At 39.7% G+C, this 22803-nt stretch overlaps 1 protein-coding gene across 6 annotated transcripts in view; it reads right to left on the bottom strand.

Annotated features, from left to right (window-relative positions):
- The window catches only part of LOC148224178 (uncharacterized), a 470521-nt gene that overhangs the window by 262467 nt on the left and 185251 nt on the right, over positions 1–22803 (bottom strand). The window lies entirely within an intron of this gene.

A 22803-nucleotide genomic window follows, 5' to 3' on the forward strand; every position in this document is an offset into this window, starting at 1 on the left:
GCACCTAAGGTAAAAGTAGAGACTTCGGAAATGATCAGCAGATCCACTCAAACAGGAAGTGCTCTGAACACACAGAGCTAAATCGCAACATTGTGCTGCAGAAATATCTGCTGACCCACAAGAGAAGCCTGATGGCAGCTGGAAAAATATGTCCAGTAGGAAGTTGTGACATGGACTAATATTATCTTGATGACATTACACCCTTAAAGTCTTTTAAACACAAAACTTTTCTCCTTTTAAGAAAACATCACTTTGACTGTTTCTGTGTCTGTTTCACTATAAGCAAAGTGGGGAAATTGATACTTAACCTGTAGGAGGGCTGGAAGTTTAAATCCATGCACAATCAAATGCTGTGAAAGCCTGAACAGAAAGTGCAAAGCAGGTGTTCAGCACTTACTGAAAAAATAATTACTATTATACTGAACTTCTGATGAGCCTGCTGGAGCTTTAACAGCAGGGAGGATGATTCTCATGGTTTGAGGAATTTTCACCTGGAGCATTTTCTGCACTTTATGTTGGTACCTAACTAGTAAACGCTGCTGTTGAGACAGAAGTGCTTCTTAGGAGGGTGCAGTGTCATAGCAGGGAGGTACAGCTGCTGTGTCAGCACACCTATGTCTTGCAAGTCCAAACTAAACTTCAGGTCAGGAGAAAAGTATGAGGTACAGTGTGTATCAGACTTCTGGAAAGGTCTTCACTTTCAGCAGCTGTGATAACCAGGAGACTACAGCAAGTACCTCATACCACTACAGATCGATTCAGACCCCGTGCTGCAGGGTGGCACTGGCTGAGAAGCCAACAAAGCACTAAGACACCCCTGTGAATCTCCCTCTAGCCCAGTCAGGCAGAGTGGGGTACAACAGCAGCCAATCCATCCTCCTCCCATGCCAGACTGTAGGCAACGGGGCATGGAGAGGGGTGGTTCGGGGCAACAAGAAAGGAAACAGATCCAGCCACCCGCCTTGTCTTTAACGCAGCTGCTCTGCACCCCTGGAGATCTTTACCTCCTCCATCTGTGAGACTCCTGTGGGGGAAGCACATAAGTCTTGGCGGATCTTGGCCACCCAGCACCATCAGGACTTCAAAGCCGGCTTTCACTGGCTCCTTCCCAACTCGCCACCACCTCTCCCATGACAGGCAAGGTTGCATTTAAATTCTGCCCTCAGATAAAATTGTGCCTTATGGGCCCTCTGCCAGCATCTGCTGTGACTTTAGCCAGGGAAGACAACAATCTAAAAAAATTTACCTTGAGTTACCTTGAAGCCTGGTAGCTGGAAAATAAAGCAATGTCCTATTGTTCTACAGTCCCCCAACCCTTCGTGTTTTCATAAACTCTTGGACAATATTGGGGGTGGGGGGAGAAACAAAAAACTCTGGGGAAACAGCTGATTAGATTCTGGCAAGGCGGACCAAACATCTGCTTCAAACAAAAGACATCTGCATATTTCACATTTATTTTTCATAATTTACAGAAGCAACCTGCCAAAATTTAGCAAGGGAGAATAAACTAGCACATAATTAGCTGAAGTTTGCTTGCTTTAGAAGTTATTAGCATGAAGCCCAGTAGCTCACCTGGGAGGACATCAAGGAATGTAGATAACTACAGTTTGATTTTGTAAATTCAATTTTCGATCTGCTGTGCCAGGCCAAAAACCAACGTTGCCATGCCAATTAAGGCAAACCAGCAAATGTCCTGATGTCCCCATGTCATCCCCACGTCCCCAGCTGTCTCAAAGGCATTGATAACTGTTTATTAAATAAGGATCGATTAGACAGATGTGTTTTGCTCCAGCTTATGGGCTGCAGAAGGCTGCAGGTTGAAGAGAACAACACCCCTTTGGGGTTTTTTTTGTAAAATCAGGAGGTATACTATGTATTGTGTGCATAGATAGTAAAACAAGTTCTGGAGAAGAAGACATGCAAATTTTTCAAGGCAGCCAAAGAGTCTTCTTTAAAAATGCAGGAAAAAAAAGATCCAGGAATGTATATACCCTCAGTGAGCTACACTTCCTCAATTGAATTTTGCCATTTATTGGGTCATTAGATAGCTAATACATTTCCAATTTTAATAGAGTTAAGAGGAATAGCATGGAATCCTGAGGTTTTGAAATTTTGCCTTAAAATCAATAGGTCCTTCACTAAGTATACTTACTAACTCAGTATTTGGCCTGTAAGGGCAATAAACAGAAACAGGCAGAACTTCAGAGTGAAAATTCTGCCTTTGCTACAAATGGGAGTGAAAAACTCCTGTTAACTGACACAGGCAGGGTTATACCATGGAGTTGAAACAGGAATAGAAGAAATAGGAAAGGGCTTTCTTGCAAACCCCAAATTAAACCCAGGTTCATAGAGCATCTGCAAATCTTCTGGATGAACCAAATGGAGGTTTGCCCTTCTCTCTCCAAGGAAGAATTTATTATTTCAGACAGAAACCATGGGAAAGTAACTCACTTGGACTGAACTCTGATCCAAATTTCAGATTTATTTGAACCTGAATCTCAGGGCAAAACTCAGGGAGTGAAAATTTAACTGCCAGAAAAATTCTGTCAACCCCAAAGGAACACAAATTGCCTGATACAGTACAGCTCTAAAAGAATTTCAAGCTCCTTAATCTGAGCTTTATGGCTTGCACCTTTTCATAGCAAGATGAATCTAAGACTCACTTTCAACAGTATGAACTTTGTAGGAGTGGGGGGAATATATGAGAGAGTGAACTAACACCAGTCAGATCTGGGGGGGGTTTATTTCTGAGATTTTGCATCTGAATGCTGAAAGATTTGGGCAAGAGTGGTCACAGGAAGACTGGAGTAGGAACCTCTTTGTGCCAGATTGAAACATTCTCACCTAAATGCAAATTAGCAATCTGAATGCCCATCACTATCTTAAGACACTTTTTTTTTCCCAGGCAGACTTACTGCAATTGAATCACACAATCAAATCCATCTAATGTCACTGTATGTGACAATCTCTAACATAATCATCTCTGTAATATAAAGTCATTCAGATGCAGCATTTGAACCGGTACTAAAGCTGACTGTACCATAATAGCCATCTTATATGCTGAGTTTCTGCCTCCTTTGCTACCAACACATTTCAATGCCATCATCTCCTTTACAGGTGAGGAAAACTGAGGCTTACAGTAGCAACACGAACTTCCCAGACTCAAAATTACCTCTTGGCAGAGGCAAGAACAGGACAGAAATCCCACTGCAGTGCCAATAGCAACTGCAACATTATTTTTCCTTTTAAAAAATGAATACAAAAATAAGTAAATCCAGAATGCTACAGTGGAACTAAGTGACTAAAAGCCTGTGATAACCTACACTTAGTGCAGAATACTCCTAATTAGAGATACAAAAAGATTCACTCATTTCAAACATGTACTTAGTTTTTATTTGAAGAAATTCCTAATCTTGTTTGTCTGAGAGATTCAAGACCACTGCTGTTGCTCTGGGTTTATTAAAATAGGATTACTACAAAACTGAACTGCTTCTTCCAAAACTACTCTATTTAACCAAACATTTAGAAGCAAAAATATAATTCCAAAGAAATAGAAGCAGCTCATTAAGCATATCAAACTGGTACTCAAAATCTCGAGACTTTTCATTTTGCAGTGAGAACACTAGAATATTGATCTTCCAGCCAGTCTGCAACCAAGCTTGCATTTACATATTTCAAATTCCTCGAAAGTTTCACGTTTTATCCAGATGTAGCCATTCTGAACAAGTCTCATCTAACTTGAAATGGCAACCAATCCATTGGTGCTATGAAACTTTGCTAGAAAGGATCTCTTCCTTCAAATTTACCTGCTATCTATATTTCAAATGTTCTTAGCCACTTCATTTACTCACATTTAAACACTTCCAATTTGGTCAACACAGCTGACCCATTTCCACTGCCTTGCTTGAAACTGTCACAAGACGAGATCCTGTTGCTTGTTCAAACTGCTAAGCCTGCCTTGATGCCAACTCCTTACAGCCACTGTATCTCTGACAGAGTTATAACCTGCAGAAACACTGAAAGGTGGAAATAACATTTTTTTTTTACTTCTCTGAACATAGTGCAAGAGGAGCGGAAAAAGATAAGGACAGTGGTAAGCAGACAATACTAAGCAGTAATAAACATTAATCCTCATAGAATGGATCTGTCACAGTACCAGTTGTGCCTGCAGTAGTTTGAAAATAGTGAAACTGTGTTCCTGTGAGGGTCCTTTGCTTAATGCTATGTTGGATCTCATAGGTGATTTAATTCTCCTGCTTTGTCGTTATTCATTTTGTTAATTCCTTTTAATTTAATAATTAAATTAAAGTGATTAAATGTTTAATGTTATTTAATGTTTAATTCCCATACATTAATTTATCATATATAATATATATACATATATAAAAAAATAAATAATAATTTAATTAAACATATATTAATGAAGTTTAATGACCAAAATTCTCCTGTGGATTAAATAGAAAAGGAGGCATTGAACATAAATTTGTACGGTAAATAAAAAGAAACACAGACAGCCTTGTAAAGCAGAAAGAAAAATGAAGTCTTCATGGCTGATCTGTTTCAAGAATGTTACAAATGGGAAGCATTTACTATTTTTAAAACATTAATCATATACTCTCTTCATTTACTTAATTATCTATGTTCTTCATGTTAATCTTTCTTGAAAATGCATAAACTCTTCAGAATTATAAACAAAAAGTGAAGTCACATCTGGTATTTCACCTGTTCACACTATAATTACTAACTTTGCTGAAAGCTGAAGAAGTTTTCATTTCTATCTCCACCTTTTAGGTGGGAGGAATTTATTTCATATTTTGGTACAGAAATATATGAGTTTCCATTACATGAAGGAAGCTGCAAACCTGCCTATATTCCTGCTCTGACCTCATGGATGTTTGCCACAAGTTTCCTCACATTTACAGGACAAAAGACAATTGGTGGTACACAGGAACAGATACACTGTATGGTTGGGTAACAAAATACATGAATGCCTAATTAATTCACATTCCAATACGCCCTATTTATAGCTTTTGACTACATAAACTCTCAATCTTGTGTCACTGTTCCATGTTTTGTCTTGGAAGACAAAAGATTGTGGATAAAGTCAGAGAAAAGCTACCACTGTTCAGCACAAGTAGGATCTAAGTAGGCTCCACAAGGTCCTGACCATATGCCTTGTATTTTTCCTCTTCTGGAAACTGATTTTAGTTTACTTTGTCATTTGAGATACCCTGCACAGCCCAGCAGTCTGATGTTTTTCCTTAGTTCCACAAAGAAATGGAGGAGTAATATTTTTTTTAACACCTTCACGAGACTGGAGAGGGCCTGACACAAGCAGAAATCCTTTGATGATACCCAGAAATCCCTTGTTGTCATCTTATCACTCTCTATAGCTATGTGACAGGAGGCTGCAGTGAGATAGACGTTGGTCTCTTGTCCCAAGTAACAAGAAATAGAACAAGAGGAAATGGCCTTAAGTTGTGCCCGGGAGGTTTAGAATGACAGAGTGTTTTGGGTTGGAATGGACCTTAAAGATCATATCATTCCAACCCCCCAGCCACAGTCAGGAACACCTTCCACTAAGACCAGATTGCTTCAAGCCCTCTCCAACCTGGCCTTGAACACTTCCAGGGATGGGGCAGCTTTTCTGGGCACCCTGTGCCACTACCTCACCACCCTCTGGGTAAAGACTTTCTTCCTAGAATCTAATCTAAGTCTCTCCACTTTTAGTTTAGAATGGTATTAGAAAAAATTCTTCACAAATAGGGTTCATCCAGCACCAGAATATTCTTCCCAGAAAAGTGGTTGAGTCATCATCCCTGGAAGTATTTAAAAGACTTATGTATGTGACATTTAGAGACATGGTTTAGTGGTGGACTTGGCAGTGCTGGGTTAATGGTTGGACTCAATCTTAACGGTCAGACTTAATGGTCTTTTTCAACCTAAACAATTGTATGAATGTCTAAGAACTGTGAGAAGAAACAGTTACTAGTGATGCACCCTGATGCCACACCTCTATCCTTCTACAAGTTTGTTTTTACTCACCATTTGAAACCAGATAAGCCATTTATAAAAAAAATATTTGTTTCCTACTGTGAGGGAAAACATTTTTTATGAGCAACTAATGTTCTCTGACTTCACAAGAAAGCCCCACACAAGTCCAACACTATTTATTTTGTTCCCTCCCTGAAATAAAGATCAAAGCAAAGGGTAGTTTTTCTGCAGGAAGAAAATAAAGTAATGCATAGATGCAAAAAGCTCAGAGTGCCCTTGCTGGTTCTCATCAGTGCCACAAAGACAGGTGAAGAGCAGTGGTCATCCTACAGGCCCTCTCACTACAGACAGCAACAAAAGGACAGTGCAGAAGTCAAGTTTGCTGATGACTTAATTGCTTTCTGGAGATTATCTACAAAGGCACGTGTGGCTGAGCCAAACACACTGAAAAGCTTCACATTATACATCCTTGAGGTCTGGTAGTGTGGGCAGAGTTTGAGAGTCCATGGGTTATGCAGAGGACCTGGTTTTATATACCAACAGGTACTAAGCTTAGCTGCTAAGTATACAATGACACTCTGCATTGCAATACATTTGATCCTCTCCCGAGCTCCTTTGGTCACACAGAGCCTGGGAATATATTTACATACCTTCAAATGCCTGCTGTAAAGCCCACTAACTTCCCCTGCAGCATCTAATCATCTTGCACAGCAACGATTATTCTTTTTTATTCTCCACTGCATCCACGGGACCATTACTAGACTAAGGATATGATGAACACCCCCAAAAAAGGGCAAACGCACATATCTAAAGTTAGCATTAGTCATTTTGGAGCAGGGTTCTAGACTGTCTTGCCAGAAGCAACAACTGGAAGATTCAAGAAGCAAAAGCAGGAAGGTTGTAGTTTTCCAAAATTTCTGCTTCCAGCAAGTGCATTTAAGACGTAAAGGGGGGTGGGGAGGAGAATCTAATAATGATAACAAAATCCATGCTGATCAGCTCCTGTCCTAGCCTTTGCACTTTCTTTCTGAAAAGCACTGGACTAAATTGCCAAGATTATTAAAAAGGGCAGGCAGCTCTAGTTTGCAGCATAGCAGCTGCCTCCACTGAGAGGCAATCCCCTGAACACAGGTCCAGCTGAAGCTGGAAAGTCAACTTCAATTTGAAAAGAAGATGCAGGTACTGTGCTATGTTCTTTGGGAAATGACCAAGACTCAGATCCTCTGAAATCCAGTTCCTCCTGACCAGACGATATGAACATTAAATGTATCTACATCTCACTCTATAAAACAGCATCTCCAGGAGCAAAAGGCCTTCTCGTGTGCCAATCTGGTTCTGGTAAGGGTGTCATCTGGAAGATCTTTTTTGGTCAAACCTGAACAAAACCATCACATATTGATACTTCTGTAACGTAAGAAACTGAAATGAACACCAACTGAAGAGGAGGACAATGGCTATGCCAGATGACAAACTAATATAATCATCATATTCATCAACACCAACAGCAGCTGGTCAGTTCCTCCTCTTTGCTGAGTTAGCCATGAAGAATTGTTTTAATGACAGCAGGAATGTGTTTAAAAGCACATGTCTCAATGGCAGCTCAGAATGCACTCAGAAGTCCACATCTGAGGAGTAGGCAATTAAAAGAAAAAGCAAAACAAAACAAAACTTGCTGGGAAGGTCTAAAAAGAGATGAAAAAAACCAAAAATGCAACAGTGTGGTAGGGAAAAAAAGTAGATTAAATACTAAAAAGCAGGAACAAGTTTGACAATAAAAATGTACTGCATAATTAAGGCTTGTAGAAGAGTATGTGAACAGAAGTGATGACAAAAGCTAGAAAATTCAACATGATCAGTTGAAGGTTGTGAGGTTTTGCAAGCAAACACACTACATCAAAGGACAGTCTCAAAACATTAGAAGTAAACATTGAAATTTTATACATTGAGTTATAAGCTTGTTTATAGGCTTCACGTGGTCTTGGTCTTTGTAATCCTAAGAAATCAGACAGCTGCATTGTACACACAGTATTTTCAAGTGACAGTGACATTTCCAAAGGAGAAATCTGTTCAACAATTTGATATTTGGGTCTCTGTTTTGAGACAAAAGCATCCATATCAATCCCTGTTAGAAGAAAAAAATCATACCTAAGGCTTTAAGTACAAAACCATTAAGAAAGGGAAGGCCTTTTTAAAATTACCTCACATTGACTGATTTATCTTTATAAATCATTGTAAGCAGGTGCTTAAATGTACCAAAGTCAGAACATCCAAGAAGAAAAAGGCTGATTCTTCCAAGCATCAGATAAGGTACAGTCAAAAATAAAAGAACTGAATGGCTTCAATTAATCAAAAAGCTTAAATTTTAATGTTGGAAGTTTTTTCACATCTTTATCAATCTGACTTCAACTTTTGTGCAGGTTTCCAAGTAAAAGTATCACACCATCACCCCAGGAAGTGTGGGGTCTCAGGGGGCAAAGAGAGAGGAGCTACAGAGCAGCAGAAAAGGTCAGACACTCCTGCACTTAGATTTTCCCTGACACCTTTTCTTCACATGGCTTTTGCCATGAACTTACTGTAAAGTCGGGAGCAAAAGTACATCCTCTGTGCAAAGGGTCTAATGCAGCTTGGTCTGGCAGAAACACTTCTAAAAGTCAACCCCCAAGCACCCACATGTATTTGCACTCCCTTTCCTTGCACACCTGAAAATTAGGAAAGTCAGGGCCTGATCCAAAGCCCACTGAAAGAGCTCATCAACTGCAGCAGGCTCCAGACTAACCTGAAAAAACAAAATGCTTTTCTTCAGACTGAAAAGCATATTGATGTTTTTCCTACATTTTTTTCAAGCCTCATTAAAGCCACAGGTGTGGGAAAACTGTAACTAAACAGAAACAAAAATATGAAAGACTACTTCACCTATGGACCTGGGATGGGAGGCTTTGTTTGCTTTTTTAATCTAAATATTTCTTTTGGAAGCACTAGAAATACAGAGAGAGACAAAAGAAAAAAGGATTACCTAATTTGTCATGATCTCATTTCTTATCATAGCCACTTAAGTCTTCTGCAAGGCCTGGGGGCACTCAGAAGACTGAAATACTTTAGTGAAGAATAAGTAGGAGGGATAAAAACAAATTACAAATGAAATATCTATATAGCTCATGCCACTTTTTCCAAAGCTCATTTCATGTTTGGGCCTTCAAATAAGGCTTCCCTTCATTGGCAACAGAAGCCCCTAAGGCCCAAGCAGAAGTCCATCAGACCTGCCTTTGAAGCACTTCGTTTTGCTCTGCCACGATTCTTCCAGCCTTCAGCCACTGACTCACCCCCCTGTAAAAATACCTTCTTGCAACCTGTGATGACCCTCTCTGTATTTACCTGAAGTTGGTCTAGCTCTGAAAAATATGGCATATCATTGAAATGCTCTGAGAGAAATTGTGGTGGCAAGGTTTACTTTTTTCCGAAACCACAGAGGGAATTTCTCAGAGAAAACAGGCACTGCCAAAAGGGCCATGGTCTTTCTGGGAGTCAGTCAAAATGAACATTGCTACACTTCGCTTTCCTTGTATTTCTCTGAACACCTATTGTCTGCCACACAGCCCTCTCCTGACCCACACCCAATGGCTTTTTGTAAACTCCAGTGAGCAAACCTCCCACACACCCTATACTAAGATTAGCCTGTGTGTTACACCTGAGGAGCTTTACTCTTAGGAACAACTGCCAGACACTCTGCTATATGTAGCAGTGAAGGATTTAAAAAATGAAGGTAGAGAATTTCAAAAAATGTGGTTATTTCCCTTGCAGAAATAAAGTGCATTCTGTGGCCTGGTTTAATTTCACGGCAGACAAATTTGTCAATAAAAGATGCCAAAATAAATTTTCTAAGACCACTGATCAGAAGTCCATCAGGGCTCATACAAAGACTGACTTCAGTAAGCTTTGTACCAGACCATAGATAAAGACAGAATTTGCAAAAATAGAGACAAACTTCAGTGTAATCCAGTCTGGTAAGACAAACTTATAAATCCCACAATTTTCCATTATTTATTCCTTTGATTCTTTCAGGACTATACACTTCTCTTAGGGAAGAACATCTTCATACACTCCCATATTGTGGACTATGAGCTTCACCAACTGGTTCTTCAATCACCTAAAACTCTCCTCAATACCACACAGAAAAGGAAATGAAGATTAAGTCTTTTACACAGCAAACTGCCAGAAGAGCAAGCAGTAAAGGTTATTTACTGATATATGGTTAACTGAAACTATTAAAACTTTCAACAGTGTTTGTCCTCCTTTATACTGTAGTCCATGTCTCTTAGACTGCTAGGACATCATGACCTTTAATTTTAAGTGGAGTAGAACAAATACTTAATAAAATAAAAGTGTGCAAATTTACAGGTTTTAAAAATTTCTGGAAGACTTATCTGGACTCAAGAGTCATATTTAGAATTGCTTTCTCAAAGCTTTATATTTGTGTTCTGCTGTAGATATTTAAACCTATTTGCACTATTATTCTGAGTATTCAAGACTGAAAAGGGAAGAAAGGTTTTAAGATGATTATATACTTTCACTCAACATTTTATTTCTTCACCAATATTAACTTGGTGCCTTAAGTTAATTTCACATTTTTATACAGTGACTGGGCAGAAAGCAGAGCTTTTTACAGATAGATCTGTGAAGCTTTTTTGTACAATACATCTCCCATCACAGATTGGAAGAGTATTGCAGTGTAGTATTTGGGGTAAGTACATTATAGTGCTCCAGGGCCAGATTTACACTGTTACTTTATTTATTTTCAGCAATTTATTTTATTTTTATTTGGCAACTTTATACTTTTGCAGAGATAGCCCAAAGTAGTTAACAACAGAGAAAAAATTTGTTTCTCAGCACTGATGCTAAAACAGCATGACAGAATTTTCCCACTCCTTACAGAAGGAACTCTTGCACTCCAACAAGTTTTTTAGACCACTTTGATCTCTAAACAGGTATTTTTCTCATTCCACAAATCACTTCCCTGAATCTGATTTTTAATAGTCTCACATAGCCCTGAGTACTTATCCGTAGGTGAATATACTACAAACTCAGTCATGACAAACATAAACACCTCTTTTCTTATGTTGGATAAAGGAAGGTATAATAATTCATGGTAATTTTTTTATCTCACTGAAACCAGTACGGTTTTGTTATTTCAGAGGGAGAACTCTTCCCTTCAGCAGAGGTTCTGATCACAACTTTTCCCCACTACCCCCTTCCCCAAAGGAAATATTCATCTACTGCCATGCCATAAACACACTTTTGCATTCGTAACAAAAATGTAAATTATTCAAGGCAATAGCAGAATCTTGTGTGTTCTGGCAAAACCATTGATTTTCATCAGAGAGACAGTTTTGGCTCAGGTTTAGAATACAGTACATTCTTTGGCAGTAGAGATTTGCAACATCTTTGGGAAAATACAGACCTGGGATACTTGCCTAGAATGGCCCAAGAAACATTTACCTTACCAATAAAAACAGAGGCCCACTTAACTATTTCCCCTAAGGGGCAGGTATTCATCTAATCACATCTGGAATCCTTTCCAACTTGGTTCCTGCAGCTAATGTTGCTCTGTCATGATCTGATGGTTTAATCCTAGTTATTAAACTGCTCGTTCTAGTTGATAATAAAAAAAAATGTGGAAAAATGCCTGCCTGTCAATGCCCCAGCCTCAGAACAAACACTGTGAAGTGAGCCCCCCGCTTTCTCTAAACAAACAGGGAACACCATTTGGAATTTGGAGTCACAAAGAAAAGCTGTCAGATCTAATGAAAATATTGGCAAATTTATGAGGGTGGGGTTTTTTTTTTAATCTCTAGACAACAAAAAAACCAAAAACACAACAACAAACGCCCACCTTTGCAAATCTAGTTTTCCTTACTATGCACAAAGAACTTCTTTTCAGTGGTCTCAGCAGACAAAATACAACACATACATAATGCATACATAATGCCTGAGCCAGCTGTGATATACTTTCACTCAAAATGTTTTTTAACAATAAACGATTTGTTAACAGATGCATCAAGTTCTTCATGATTTTACGGGAACAAAAGCAAAACCACAATTCCAAGTCTTCATCTCCCAATGCTTCATTAAAACCAAATATTTTTAGATCCAAATGATAAAGCTTTGCCAGCAGCCTCTGCTGACTAATAAGCCATTTTCTGTTGAAAACACAATATTGATGTGAAAATTGCCAACTAGCTTTTTTCAGAATTATATTTATATAGCTATAAATAAAACAGACATACCAGATAGACAACACACCACATGTGAAAACAAATTGAACTCAGTAAAGCAAGAGGTTTCCATTTCCATCAGCAAAAATCTGAACCTTGTCCACACATTCCTCAGTATGGGACTGGATGGATTTGTCAAAATCCAGCAGCACAGCCCAGAAGTAATCCATAGCACATCTCATTCCCTGCCAAGCTGTACAAATGCGCACTAATTTGATCACAAAAGATAACGACCTCTAAAAACCATTGACTTCAAATAAAGTCTGAACTGTTAAATACAAAATTCAGACTTTTGATTTCTGGCCCCATGTAAAATTCTTATTTCAGACTTCAAGGCCGAGGCCATAATTTCATCACTCACTGTCCCATTCCAAATATATTTTTCCTCATAGTCTGTTCATCCAATTCATTCATTACAAATAGGCATGGAAAACACTACAGCACTGTTGCTTGGAGGCTCCACTCCAGACATTTTGACAATTGCTCAGGTCTCAGTTCCCGCATCCTGCCAGCCACTTCCAATCCAAGATGTAGAAACTAACAAGTCAGAACAGCTCTATGAAAAAATATGCAAGTTTCCGTCCAAAATAAGATATTTTCTGGTCAGAGAAGAAGATCCTAATTTTCCACCTGTTTCACTATTATTTATTGTTAATGGAGGGAGATGCCAGATTGGAACAGAAGCTCTATTCTTTTTGCTGCAGAGGTTTAATTCCTAAATATCAGGCAAAAAGTACATCTTAGAGCTAATTACTACTGGATTGTAAATGACAGCATCTACTGTCAAGATGATTATATGAGCATATCTTTTGATAGACAAGACTCTTTTCCTTCCTCTCAGACAAACAGCACATCTAATTGTATGTCTGTCCTGGGGGACTTTATGATGCTGACTTGTATCCCCATTCGTCTGTTTAGCCCAGAATTAAGTTCTGCACCTTTAAGTCTGGTTCTGAGAGCGAAGGGGGAGAAGAAGTGCACAGTTCATCTGCAGAAACTGCACTTGCTCCCCCGCATTCTCTCTCATGGACTGTGCTGTCTGCAGCAGGGAGAGAGCTCTTTGCTTTTAGTTAGATTTTAGCTAGCTGAGGCAGAGAAGTTCCCCGAAAAGACTGTGGCTTTTCTTTTTCTTGGAACTGATCAGCCCTGCTCTGGACTGAAAACCCAGAAAACCACCGGGAGCTCATGCCTGTGGCCCACCGGGGCCGGGACATGGCATTTTCCAGCAGGAGGGACTGATAAGAGACTGAGACTGAGCAGGCTGAGCTACACCCCACGGAAAGGACTTTCTGAATTTGCCATCTCTTCAGAGCAACGAGAAGTTCCATTGTTTAATATAATCAAACTTTTTCATGTTTGTGAGTACTTTTCAAATAAAGAGTTTTTTCCACTTTTCTCAAAGGAGATTTACCTCTCAAACCAGTTAGGGGAGGGGCCAGTTAAATTTGCTTTCTAGAAAAGACCACTTCAGAAGTTTCCTCCCAACATTTGCCCTAAACCAGAACAATGTCCCACACTGAAAGACATTTCAGAGGTCAGGAGTCTGCTGCAACATAAGTGTAATTAAACATTTTTGTCTGTTTCTTTCAGTAACTCCAATGCGATTCCACAAGAGGGAATCCCTGTTCCTAGCTCAGGAGCGTTGCTGGCTCATACTTTTGGACCCTATCAGTCAGCACAGTTAGAGGCCTCTGCAGTGTGAGAATCCCAACACTCCCTGTCACTGCTGCTGCCATTAAAAGGACTGAGGAAAGTCACAGCAAAAATGGAATGTGGCTTTTCCCCTCAGTTAAAGGATAGAAGGTGGCTATCAAGGATCATGGTTACAGCTGAGTGTTCCCACTCTATGGGGCAAGCCTCTTTCTGCCCCCCCATTCATCCTAGTAAGAGGGCTCGGGCTTCCTTGGTTCCATTTGCTTTGCTGGGATAGTTTCCTGCAATTTTAGCACAAGCACCCAAGCTGAAGCAAGAGAAACAGCAGGAACACAGGGCCAGGAAATATCAGCAGGCTATTAGATCACCTCATCCATCTTGTGGTACCTCATCTGTAACTGCCTAAATTAGAAATACAGTCTCTTTAGTCCCGTACATAATCGAGAGAGAAAGATTCAGACCGAGTGTGATTCCAAATGCCTAGGGTTAGTCCTTTCACAGGAGGTTTCAGAATGGAAGCTTCAGCCTTCCCCAGCAGAAGTCTGCAGAGATTAACCTCTAAAATTAGGAGCATAGAACAAGGCGAAATGATTAGTCCCTAAAGAAAACAATTCTTGAGTTGAATCATCCACTGCTACCAAGATTTACCTAAAAAAGGCAAAATTAAATCAATGCCTAAAAAAATACATCAGGAAACCTCAGGGAAGGAATGACAAAGGCATCCATAAGCTGCACACAGGGTAGTGACATCCTGGCAGCCATCTGGCAGGAGACAACTCCAGTCTCTCAGACCTGCTAATACCTATTTCCAGCAGCATTTACTCACAGAGGCAGCCGCTGCTCATTTGGCTCCTGGGGCTTCATGGATTGCCTCACCTCCAAAGGGGCCAGAAAGCAAGAATTTTAATTCCAAGTGCCTTTTCAGGTGAGACATCATATTGCCTGCTGCTATGATAACAGACAATTGGGAAAGGTATGGATTAGTCTGAGATGCACCCAGACACAGATGCCAGGGGGTTCTGCATTTCAGGTAGATGAGTTGCCTTATTTTTTCTTTCTGTTAACAATGAGCAGGAAGAATGAATCATTTCACCACCTCTGAAGGATGTGTTTTTGCAGAACTCTATGCATTGATTGAAATTAATGTTTTTTTTTATTTTCCCTCTGCTCATCTCAGCAATGTGTGTTCAGGTCACAACAGAATGACCAGGTCTGATCGAACATCCAGAATGGTAAGGCTCCTGCTGGGGTGAATGATCTGTGATCATAATCCTCAGGGTTTTTGGTAATCACCACCCAAGAGCACTGCTCCAGTCAGAAGGGGACCAAATGCTGCCATGCCGTCCAAGCCACGTCTTGAGACACAGCATACATTGCCAATAATTATGTTTTATTTACTTTTCTAGTGAGAAACACAAAGAGTCAGGGTGTGGTGGCAGTGGTTTACTGACAAGCTTGATATGAGCTTCTTATGAACTGCTAAGTTTTTGCTGAGTAATATTGACACAATGCAAAATGACTGACAATAAAAACCTCTAGACTATACCATATGACTGTTTCAAAACCAATGGCAGCTATTTGACAGATGCTCAGAGGTTCAGAATTTCAGAAGTAAACCTAAAAAAGGCAGATTAATGAGCAGATGATGGTGATGTAGTAAAGATGCACAATAAATGAAATTTAACAGATGGCTCTGCAACTATAAAAATCTCCAGATTCCTAGATTCGATAGACAGAAAGGACACTTCCTTTATTTTCTTGAATTATTTCTGCCTTTTCCTCATGACTTTGGCAGTATTGCTGCTATCTTCTTTTTAAATAGTGCAACTTTCCAAATTTATTTTCCATTCTGCTTTAAGCATAGTAGATCTCACCAGACAAACTTTCTACTTTATCACCACGAAGGAAAACATTAGGGTGCACATTCAGAGCTGTATATGCACAGCCCCATGTTTCCTAGGAAACAAGCTATTGCTCATCTCTGTGCCAAAATAAATTGATGCATCAGTTTCAGCTTCCTACAAACATTAGTATTTTGACTCAGGACAGAATGCCAAACACCCCCAGCATACTATCAGTTGTGATTGTCATCATTCTGCCTCTGCTGCTTGCTGGCAGTCGAGAAGCCAGCAAGCCCATACTGGAGCTGTTACAGACACACGGCTAAGGCACTGGCAGTGCCGACCTGAGGATAGGCAGGCAGAACCACCACCGGTGCTCCCTGCTCAGGGGCCAGCAGAGCCATATGCATCCCTGGGTGCTCCCATGCAGCCATCTGGGGAGGAAGGAAATTAGGGCCTCCCACCGCAGCACCTTCTGTTGGTCTGCACAGGGATGGACAGGAGTCACAACCCAGGAGTTTTGGCTTTGGATTATCTACACATGACCAGCTCCAAGTTTAAAGACAGTCATTCTGACATACACTGAATCTCCCTTGGGTATTTCCACATTCCCACAAAAGAGACCGGATTTCTCTTCTTTCATTACCTCGAGGAGGTTCCTCCCTTTAACTTTATTTACTTTCATGATTTTATGGGATTATTGTTTTCTTAAAACCATATTCCTAAATTGACACTGATGTATTTCTAAATAACATTTTACTTCTGACAATTCCAATATTGATTTAACACTGTGTTCCTGGAACCTGACTCTTAATAGCAGACTTACTGCAATATTAAGCTAAACACTTGTGACTGTTTGACCCTCAACGCCAATACCACAGTAAATAGAACTCTGGCTGATTCCACAGAAAGGGCTATTAAGGAATATATAGGCACATTTCAAGAGTTCTGCCATTTCAGGCTCTCAATAGCACATCTATTAGGAACTCGGCTATCAAAATCTAAATTTTCTGAAAATTCCCTGTCGTCTGAAAGATGGTCATGTCCCCTGACATCTATTAATTGCACTGGAAATTTCCTCATTATTCAAAAATGTCGATTATATGAACTTATTCAATGTCTCCCCTGACATTTGGATAATCAAGGTTGTATTGCATATGGGCCATTCCTGAAAATCTTTGAAGACAACTGACTACCCTCATGAGTAAAGGTTTGCAAGATCAAGCCATATAGCATATATGAACAACATTCATCAAAAATAACGTCAAAATAATTTCTTTGATCAAATGTAAGTATCAATAAATGAACATCATGGTAATAAGGCCTGAGTGTATAGGTCTTTGCTAATATAGAATTATTAGTACTTCATATTGATCAGCCAGCCAATCTGAAACCTCTTAAATAACTTAACTGCTTTTTCTTTAGAGAATGGCAGTACAAGTTTCAAAAAAGGCTACTTTGCAGAAATGTGATAGTTTAAAATTTTCCACGACTTCTTGCCTTTAACTCTTCTGCATGAGTTGCTCTAGTTCGTCATTGTAAAGATTTAAAAAACTGGATAAAGGCTAGCTCATTAAAGAAAACCAGGAGAAAATAACCAATATACACTTCCAGAGCAAAAATGAAACACAGTTTGGAAGCTCAAAAGATGAATGCAATTTTGCTGCCAAGTGAAGTAAGTTACATGACCCCTTTTGTCACAGGATACCCAATTCTGTGAATAAAATGGAAAAAAAAGCATTTGCACGCAATATAAGTAAAAGTAATAAAACTTTTCAACTATTTGTGCCAACAACATTGCTTCTTTAACAAGTGTTTGTGTGTGTGCAGGGATAGGTGCTTAACTCTGCTGCAGCCTGGACCTAAGCCAGCTTCTGTACAAATCTTACTCATGGCAACCTAGTGGATGGGGATTAACAGCACAACTTCCTTCTTGTCATTTCTTCCAACACTTAAAGAAATTTCTTTTTTTTTTACTTTATACACTAATGATTATATCTTCTCCCCTCACAGCACTGAGGAAGAATATAAATATATTTTGCATAAACTTTAACATTTTGTGTGCATCCAAAGAAACGTACTATTATTATGCAGACTACCAATTTCTTCTGTCTTCATGTGGGCAAAAGAATAAAGTCCTGAACCCAAAAATGGTTTCCTCCACTGCTAATAATTCCTGCAGTACAAGTAGCATTACAGAGCTGTAAGCCCTAGACAGCCTTCACTCTGGAACAGTCTCTCAAGTTTAACTTCCTAGTTTCACTCGTTCTTCAACTCTGCAGCACAAGTACTACAGTCTAAGTCTGCTGAGAAAAGAAGAGGTTTTTACCCCTGTTCCACAGGTCCCTTAGGTTTGGATCTATTGCCTTGGATCTCACCTCCTGTTTTGGCTCAACAGAAATTTCTTGAGGTTTACAACTGGATGCAGGAGGTCATAAATAAAGCTTGAGAGCACCTTATGTTCACATTGAATATTGTACATGGATCTACAGTATCATGTCACACACATAAATAAATGCCAAAACTAGCATTCTTTGCTGACAAACATAAATGAATGTTAGGAGTGGAAAGTTTTTCTCTCTTTCATTTTTTTTCTCCTCATGTGTGCTGCATATTAGGCTTGGTTAAAAAATTAATGGGCCCATACAGCTAAAAAGCAGCATTATATGACTTAAAAAAATCATGCTGTAAGATGCAGAGAAGAAAATGTTGTTGGGGTTAATATTGAGAAAAAAATGTATTAGAAGTCTTTGAACGCTGTTATTTTCCTTCTGTTCCAAACCTATAAAATTTGCAAGAGACATCTTTTCAACTTAATAATGTTATTTACTAAATGCACATTACTGGTGATGCCCATCTAGGGATATATCCAAACCATGGCACTCCAACATGATAATTTATTCCAGCAGCAAAGAAAAAAAATCTCACTCTGTTCTCTAAGCATTATACACTTTGCTTTAGGGCATAGCCATGCATTCAGTTCCCCACCAGGAGTTGCAGCAGCTATACTCCAGAGTATAGACTGAGTAGTATTCTGTCCTCTGCTATGGGTATCCAAATACCTTGCTGGAGGATGGCGGGGCTGGGGACAAGAAATCAAAATTCAAAACACAAATATCCACCTCAGTGAGAAGGAAGGGATTCAGAGCCTGCAGTCCTACACCTCTCATCCCTAAAGGTGCCTCTCTTTACCCTGGTAACAGAAGTAAATCACACCAAGACTGCTCATCTATCAACACACAATATGTGAACATCTTCCATTCACTCCTCCAGGATGTCTTGACCACAGATTATGCACAGGTACAGGAGGACTCCTCCTCAAAACCACTCCATTGGAGACAGGCTGCATTGGAGACAGGAGTATCTCCACACCAGAAAGAAACCACTCTAGTATTTCCAGGTGCCATCTTGCATCGACAAAGTATCTCAGATTTTTTTTCCCCACAAGCTTCACTTAAAATCACTATATAACACACAGAACCACTTGTGTTTTCCACATAATTGAAGTGGCAGGTGCTGCTCTGTTTTCTAACCAGGTGTCATGAGGGAAGTAAGAATCCCTATTCCCTCTATGCTCATTTCTGTTTAAAAATAAACAAAACCAAAACCAACAAAAAACCATGGCAAGACTTTACAGGTCAGATAAAAACATCCTATTACTGCAGTCAGTATTAGCACCTCCTCAAGGTTCAAAGAGGGAGCTTTACACAACTGTTCCAACTTCACTCTCTCCGTTAATCATTACCTCACTTTCCAGCCAGAGGAATCATCAGAGATGTGCTCGGCAGCCTAATTTCTCATGTATCTGCCAGTGGTACATTTAAATGCCACTTGTCAGCATCTGAAAGAAGACAGCATTTGCTTTGCACGCTAGTAACAGGTGATTAATTCAGGCTACAATGTAAATGAAGTATTTGCACAGCCAGTAGTCAAGCCAGATGGAAACATATCAAGGCACAAGTCGATCTTGCTTAGAGCACAGTTACTAACATCCTGCATTAAACCCACTCCCTATCTGCAGCTTCAGAATTTTCAGCTCGTGCACTTATCCAAGATCAGATGAACTAATAACTACTAGCAAGACAATTAATATATCAGATAAGATCTTCCTTTGGGAAGAACACTAGATTGCTCCATTAAGATTATTGCAGCTGTATAACGTTAATAAAGGCATATCACTTTGCTAATGGGGCCATCACTTCCAGAAGATTCCTTCACTCTCATATAAACTTTATATGAATGCGGCTAATTTGAGTTCATTTTCTGGATCATACAGTGCCAGACATCTCACTGCAAAGCCTCTTTTGCGTCCATATTTTGTAACCATACCCCTAATTGCATTTCCATTTTTGTCCACATTCTGAGCTGCTATATAACAGCATTTCCTTCCTAAATTATTCTATCCTTTCATATTTTGAAATTCCTTAAACCAGTCTTGTTCTGAATTAATTTCTCCAGGAAGGAGAACTGCATTTCTTCAGATTTTCAGACAGACTTTGTTCCCACAACCCCCCAATTCTTCCCTCCCCCCTTTCCTCTCTCTCAATGCAATTTAGGTCACTTGAATACAGACATCTCCAAGTCATGGGTGCAACCAAGGTATCACACATAAGTGACCTACAAAGAGATCTGGTGGGGACTGAGCTGAAAATGTTAATCCTAAGGGATTTAAAGAAACATCATGTAATAAACATAATTCTTTCTTCCCACTCCAAAGTGATCACATAAAAGAATCCAAAGTGCACATCTTCTTGGCTGCATGCAAAGTTGTTGCTTTATTAATTTATGACAACACAACAGCAAGATGGTAAATAACATCTAAAAGTAGCATGCAGTCAAAGAGAAAAGGATCTCCCTCTGCTATAAAAAGGCAACATGGAGCTTCAAATGTATTGAAGTAGCCAGAGTTATAACCAACACAATTTTCAGGTCCAGAGGTTTGCAATTCACCCCAGAAAAATTCACCTCCCATAAATTTCAGGCTTACAGGCAGATCTCAGAGGAACCTAGAATAAAATAAGGTTCATTTCATGGAAATCTGCTGACAGATAATGGAGTTGCAGTCCAGCCTCCTGGGCACGTTCCTTAGGCACCAGGGTAAGCTACTGAGCATTGCTCCTCACCTCTCTGCTTAGATTTGACACTTAATGTGCTTTTTTGTGGAAATTAACAACTGCACACAATCCCTTTTTAAGCCTTCTATACATACATACATATATCTGTTTCTAAAACAACTGGTATGAACCTACACTACTGTTTCTTCAGGAAAAAGAGGTTCAAGTAAAGTATCTTCCACTAAATGAAGGTTTGAGCTGAAGGTAAACACTGGGAAATAATTCTGTACACATGTGTTTAGTATCCCTATGCGGACAGTTTTACTTTGAAAGCAAAAAGATTCTTTTACATCACTGCATAAAACACAGGGGTCAGAGCAGCGGGAGACTCGGGAATTACTGGGCACCAGAAGGACTGAAATCAAAGGGAGAACTGAATTTGGAAAAAAAAAAATCGTATGCATTCCATGAAGGAGTGTTTAGCATTTCTAAAGTTGTCACTTCAAAGAACTCTGTAGCTCTTACTGGAGCTACTTACTACAAAATTCTGATAAAAAAAATGTATGACTAAATGTTAGGCATGCACAACAAAATCATTTTGAGACCTTAAAAAAAAAGCCCACAAAAATGTAATTTAAGATAATAGGATATAGGATGTAGAAAGGACCCTTGAGTCACTGAGTCTACCCCCATAGCTACTATACCTTGAATTGCAAAACTCAGGGAAGACAACACCCATCTCCAACAAGCAGGCTGGTAGCACTCTTTTGAACCTTTTCTCTCAACGGGTATCCCTCAACTGCCAGCAAATAATTGGGAAATCATATGGGAGCAGAGCTCCATCACACACTCACCTCCTGAAGGTGCTCTTTCCTCAGCTCAACAGAGGAATTTAGTTGACCTCAAAGTAGGATATAAAGACCAGCCCCTGACCAGACAAGATCTCAGGCACAATATTTCTTTCTCAGGTCTTGGAACTTAACCTGAAGCCTGAATGGCTCCTGCAGCTCTACCCATCTGAGGAACCCATAGGTGAGCCCTGAGAGCTCTCCTGGTGAACTGAAAGGGCTCTTCTTAGATTTTGCATGAGGATCTCTCAAACATGCCTTTCTAGAAGTTTCCTCTTGTGGTATGAAGCACATGTGATGTGTCCACTTAGAGGAGAAAAGTGTTTCTCTTCTCCTTCTTACATGCCTCCCACTGCAGCTGCCTTCAGATTGCCAGATTAGACCTGGAAGTTTCCAAGTGCTTAATTAGGATAACTCTATACAGGTTTTATTTTGCTCTGCAGGAATTTCCTAGGTCTAAACTATATTTATACTGCAAGCTGGACTCCTCTGGCTCAGCCTTAGCCACCAGCCTGAGGTGCTTCTTTTCTAAATCTTGGAGTCGGTGATGAGGAACAGACACCTTCAGAGTACAGCTGAACATACCTGCTGGCACAGCTGCCCTCGGAGGGAGGGTCTCTCTAATTGACAGAATAAGTTTCCAGAAGCAAACAGATTCCTGGCTTAAGCCCCTCAGCTAAGTGCTTAATTTCAATGTGAGATCAAGCCAGTCCATTTCTACAAGACACTTTTTAGGAAGTTTGACCTTCTCCCAAAAAATGACGCATAAGTAACTTCTAGCTGTGGTGCCCATTACAAAGCAGAACTTTCATCAGAGAAACAAGACCTATTCCTTCATACTCTGCCAAATGAAACTTCCGAAAATTTGTTTCTCCCCCTAAACAAGGGTGTTTTCTCACTCAGTAGCTATCACACCCTCTAGCTCTCTGATACAGGTATTTTTTCTCATTGCACTCAGGGCTGAGCAGCTTGGTGGGGTAAAGCCTGTACAACATTATAAAGTAACTGCAGCATATAAAATAATTTAAATAATTTCTTTCTTCTTTTCTACCCCATACACAAACAATCAGGTTTTCTTTAACAACAATAGCTTTTGGCCACAACCCTAGGGGCAGAAACCTAAACCATATGTACATAAAAAAGG

This window comes from Sturnus vulgaris, chromosome 3 (assembly GCF_052056855.1).
Source record: "Sturnus vulgaris isolate bStuVul1 chromosome 3, bStuVul1.hap1, whole genome shotgun sequence".
In the NCBI taxonomy this organism is placed as follows: Eukaryota; Metazoa; Chordata; class Aves; order Passeriformes; family Sturnidae; genus Sturnus; species Sturnus vulgaris.